Source organism: Pelophylax lessonae (genome assembly GCF_965119305.1).
Source record: "Pelophylax lessonae genome assembly, chromosome: 2".
NCBI lineage: Eukaryota > Metazoa > Chordata > Amphibia > Anura > Ranidae > Pelophylax > Pelophylax lessonae.
In genome coordinates, this window is record NC_138769.1 from 721,487,333 (window position 1) to 721,493,332 (window position 6,000).

Consider the following 6,000-nt stretch of genomic DNA (forward strand, 5'->3'; position numbering starts at 1 on the left):
CCCAGGATGAGGAGTCAGGCATTATAAATAATGCTACAAGAGGAGTGAGACTGTTGCTCAGCCTCAAAGTGGTCAAACTGGAAAGCAGAAACCATCATTTCCACAGAGGAAATCTGCTGGAGTCCCTGGCTGATATCTGAAAGCAGTGGGGTGCGCTGGGTGAGTTGCCATGCCTACATCTACCCAAAACAAAGATTTATATTGTGTACCATCCTAATCCTGCCTTCACTACACTGGTGAGTCACCGACCCAATGCCATATGTAGGACCAAAAATCAGTTTTACTGGATGCATGCTTGTTTGAAATCGGTGACCTCACTAGGTAGTGAGCCAGTATTTGGATCCTGTACCTTTAAAAACAAAGTCACGACTGGCTGCTCCCATATTTCTGTCCTCTCAGGCTCCCTGTGAAGCACACCTTATGTGGTTAAAGTTTTTCAAAGGAGAATAAACTAACCAGCCCACCATGACAAGGAGATAACGGGGTTCCTAGGTCTAGGTCATGTGACCTACACAGCAGCTTCTTCTGTTGGATTCAGTGATTAGTGACAACCTTCTGCAGCCCACGTGTCCTGGTGCCACGTTCAGGGCATGTGATTTGGGGGCATGTAACATGGTGCAGCGTTCGGGCCACTTGACCTGGTGCGGCATTTGGAGGCACGTGACCTGACAACACATTATTGCCAAGTCTCCTACTTCCAACAGATCTGTTGAGCTTTCCCAATACCGTTCTCCATCCCCACTATACAACTATTTGCAGATCTTGACCTTGTTATAGACTTATTCAGTATGGCAAAGGATCCTCGTACAAAGTGTGGTCCCTTGGAGTCAGATGCATCCTCTACTGGTCTGATTTTAGCAACTGTTTTATTGTTCTCTCTATCAGTGATTAGTGGCAACCTGCTGCACACCGTGTCCTGGTGCCACGTGACCTGGTGCCACAGCAGGGGCACATGACTTGCTGCAAAGTTCAGGGCATGTGATTTGGGGGCATGTAACCTGGTGCATCGTTCGGGCCACTGGACCCGGTGCCGTGCTTGGGGGCACGTAACATGACAACACAATATTGCCAAGTCTCCTACTTCCAACAGACCAGGGAGCTTTCATAATACCGTTCTCCACCCCCCATACACCTATTTGCAGATCTTGACCTTGTTTTAGACCTATTCAGTATGGCAAAGGAGCCTCGTAGAAAGTGTGGTCCACCGGAGTCAGAAGCATCCTCTACTGGGCTGGTTTTAGCACACTGATTGGTTGGTCTTCACATGACCTTTATACAACTATTCAGTGAATTGGCTTATTATGAGTCTATTATACCTGCACTGTGTGATATTGTATATGTGTTATTATGATCTGTATATTAAGTATTTATTTAATGAATTTTCTAGCTAAATTATTTTTTTATGTTTCCGCACTATTTTTATGCCAAACTATAATTTATTTTCAGAAAATATGATAATAAAATGTTTATGTACAATGTTTTCTTTTTGTTGTTTTATTATTTTTTTTGTTTCTTTTGTTGTTTTTTTTTTTTTTTCAATTGAAATGGTTTTAGCTGTTGGTAGATAGAGATCACAAACATCTGAATAAAGGCTCGTACACACTATAAAGAAAATCGAAAAGACAAGAACTCACTGCTCAAGGTGGTGTGATTGCCTGATGATTCGCACCGGTGCATGCCCCGGCTCGCCTCCGTGAAAACTTGATAAAGGAAAAGGAATTGGCAGCACTCCAGGTTGAGTCAAAATCCAGATTTATTGACTGGACATCCAAATATGACAATCGTGACAAGGTTGACGCGTTTCACACACTGACTGTGTGCTTAATCATTACTATGATTAAGCACACAGTCAGTGTGTGAAACGCGTCTACCTTGTCACGATTGTCATATTTGGATGTCCAGTCAATAAATCTGGATTTTGACTCAACCTGGAGTGCTGCCAATTCCTTTTCCTTTATAAAGAAAATCGGGCGAACATTTTTGTGCAAAGAATTTTCGTCCGATTTTCATATAGTGTTTACACAACTTTCGACAGCCGTTTACGAATTTTCGTACAAATATTCTAAAAGGGACAAACTCCAAAATTTTTCTCATACGGAAAAAAAACAAGCGCTTTTTGTTTAATGTGTACCGTTTTCGTACGATCAGAAAAGTCAGAAAAGAAAGACTGCGCATGATAAGAAACAATAAACAAAAATAAAAAGCCTTTGTCATACGAGAATTTTCATACAAATTTTCGTTCATCGGTTACAACTTGCTGTGAAACAATGAGGAAAATCGATCGTTCGGCCAATTTTCTTATAGTGTGTACCCCACTTAAGGCAGAAAAAAGTTTTTTGTTGTTGTGATTAGGACTATGACTGGGTAAGGCTGAAACACACGAACCAGGTTTGCAATCTTTTGGACTTTGTATGCATCTCAATAAAGATATTTATACCCATTTATGACAACGATGGTCGGTGCTGGTATCTGGGCACCATCGTGAACCCATTGACATGATCCGGAAGCTGGTCCAGGGCAATGACTTGTAGCTGATGCTGGAGTGAATGCATGCAGACAGAAAGTGGCTGAAAGAGTCTGGAGGAGATCAGCAACACAGAGATTTGCCAAAAGGATGGAAAAAGGCAATTGTCGATGATACACGGTGCACACCGCACACTACACATCATCCAGTTTGGGCTCGTTTGCAAAGGCAGCTGGACATGGTTGTGCACATATATGCTGTATCTGGATCACTTGTGAAGCGAGAGAGGTCTTATGCCTCGTTTCCACTGAGCGGAACGGTTCGGTACAGTTTTAAAGGGTTAGAATGGTCCAGCCTATTCAGGTGAGCGTTTCCACTGCAAGTCGGACCGCCAGGGGCCATGCAGGGTTCACACCAAACGTGGTGTTTGTTTTGTGCTTTCGTTTGACGTGAGCATTGACGTTTTCCTGTCCACCAATCAGTGCAATGTATCGTGTGATGCCAGTAGCTCCGCCCTAACCGTACCGTACCATTTCCTATGGCCCTACATCTGAAGGAGGACCAGGAATGGTGCGGTTTGGTTCGGTTGTATGGGCCACTTTCATAATGGAAACACTCAAAATAGCGTACCGTACCGACCCGAACCGATCCGCTCAGTGGAAACGAGGCATTAGTGACCTGCTGGGTTCTGGTGAGCATATTATATATCTAAGCTCACGAGGTGGATCTTTCTCAATCTTCTTTTCAGACACGGTGCTGGACACATTATATGGACTTTATTGATATCTATTTAGATTTTTGATTCGCTTTTGTGTCATTTCACTTTATTTATTTTTTTCTATTGCATATTGAGCACTTTTTTATCTGCCATATTATATCAGTCACATTTTTTTGGAATATATATTTATTGCACATTTATTTCTATGGCTATTTGATGTAACCCTAACCAGTGTTGGAGGATCACAAATTATCAATAATTGACTGATTGCTCCAATTTCATTTATTTATTAATACATATAAAATAATAAAGTGAAAGAAAATTAGACACGCATATTAACTGTAGATTGATACATATCTATTATTTTTATGTATCTATTTTTTATTTGCTCATATTTGTGTATTTCACACATTTAAAGGGGCAGCAGGTCACTTACAATTTGTATATACTGAGGACCAGGCGCCTTCACACAGTTTTACGGTTGTACACATGCTAAAGCCATGATGCTTTGCTCAATGGCAAAACTTGTACCACTGCCAAATGAGACCCATTCAAGGGCATTGGTGTGGCCTTCACAGGGCTAAAACAGGCACTAAGGAGGTGACCTATCACCTTCTCTTTCAATTGTTTTTATTGAAAAATATAGCATAACAAAGCACAAAATGACACTTAGGCCCCATGCACACGGGGCATCAGAAAAAACAAGCTGCAAAGCCACTTCTAACGCCCGGAAAAAGCAGCTGTAAAAACGTGCTTTTAGTAGCTTTTTCCATTGGCGTTATTGCACGTTTGGCCACGTTGCTTTTAGCAGCGTTTTTTCTGCCTCCATTCAAAATCAATGGTTTGCTATGGGAGCCTATTGATTTGAATGGAAGGCGCATCGCAAGTCGGATCAGGATGATCCGACTTGCGATGCGACTTGCACTCTGAGAATCTTGAGGGGGAACTCCACGCCAAAATGGGAAAAAAAACGCCATAGGCGGACCCCCCAGGTTCCAAACCAGGCCCTTCGAGGTCCGACTTGTGATGCAACTTCCATTCAAATCAATGGGCTCCCATAAAGAACCATTTATTTTCAAAAAAAGTATAACGTGGCTTAACGCTGTATAAGCAACATTAAGCAACGTTAATCAGCTATTAGCAGCGTCAGACGTTTTTACAGCTTGATGCTGCAGCTCCAGAACGCACTGGTCCTGGTTTTTTTTTTTTTTTTTTTTTTTTTTTTCTTGAAGCTTAAAAACGCCTATGCCACTTGGAGCTCCTAAAAGCCCTATGTGTGCATGAGGCCATAGAATAACTTGGAGGGGCGTTTTTAAGCTGCAAAAAAAAAACGTCTGACGCTCCTAACAGCAGCTGCAAAAACGCCCTGTGTGCATGGGGCCTTAACAATAGCTATGCATAGATAACAAAATAAGAGAAAGCTAAACATGGCTTTGAGAGTTCACAGGTCTTTTTAACAGACTGGTAAAACAGTAACATTGAATGTTGCAGTAGACCTGCTATTTGAAGTTCTAACCATAAAATGAAGATCACATTGCACTTAGTGCCGATATGTCATAGAATAAAGAAATAAGTAGAGGCAAAAAGAGAGAGAAAGGTACAGAAGAAAAAAGAATAACTAACTATACCACCAGATTTTGCCATTAGTCTTCAGTGCATTGAATAATGACCTATTATGGGGGGTCTCCGGAAATCTTTCAACCCATAACTGCCAATTTCAGAATTGAGCGATGGAGTTGGAGGAGTAAGCAAAAAACTTTTCGTAGAGGTATTGATTTATTTATTTATTTTCAAATATTTTATTTATGCCAAGAAAAGAGTGAACAGGGTCAAATGAATACAACTTACCTCAGTAATAAACCAATAGTAGTAATGTGCACCTATATGGGTGCCTTAAAAACAGTATACCAAAACATGCAGATCAGAACTAGGCAGCAGCCACGGCTGGGGCCAAAGCCTATAAGACACTTGCAAGCAATGTTCAACAGGATTAGGTTGCTGCAGAGACTACGATATCTATTTCGTCTTCTCCTTGATTTTCTAAAGTAAAAAAAAAGGGAAAAATGGGCGCATGTTGTCATGATGCATATATTATGTGCACCATTAATTTTCTCATTGTTCACTTGAAACAGCGGCCTTTGCCGGGCACAATAAGTTTCGCCCCTGTTCCGAAAGCAAAAAGAGATTCCATGGCCCCCATGTTTTATTATATGATTCCTTTTTTAATTTGTGCAGAGAAACGTAGGTCTTCCATTTTTTATTCACTTCTTCAATTTTGCGAATACAATCACTAATTGTTGGAGGAAATTGTGACTTCCAAAACAAAGGAATACAGGACTTAGCTGCGTTCAGAATATGGAATAAGATCAATCTCTTATACTTCTCAAGAGGGATTGTAGAGACATGTAGCAAGAAAAAAGCGGGGTTGTTCGGAATCTCCAAATCAGTGAATTCTTGAGTTAAGCCACTTACGTCACTCCAGAAATGAGATAACCGTGGACAGGACCAGAACACATGCAATACTGTACCCAGTTCCTCCTTGCATCTCCAGCAGCGGTCTGAGTTATTCGAGGAGAACTTGTGAAGCAAAGAAGGGACTCGATACCATCTCATGAGGAGTTTATAATTAATCTCCTCGATCTTAGTGCAAACAGGAATCTTTAGTGCCAATGTAAATATATTGCGTTCCTGCTTCGCCGTGGATGTATAATTCAGGTCTCTCTCCCATTTTTCCAGACAAGGCAAGCGTCTATCTGCTGACGTCAGAGACAATAAGTAGTAAACCTTAGATAACAGTCTAGGTAGGACCTCCATACCT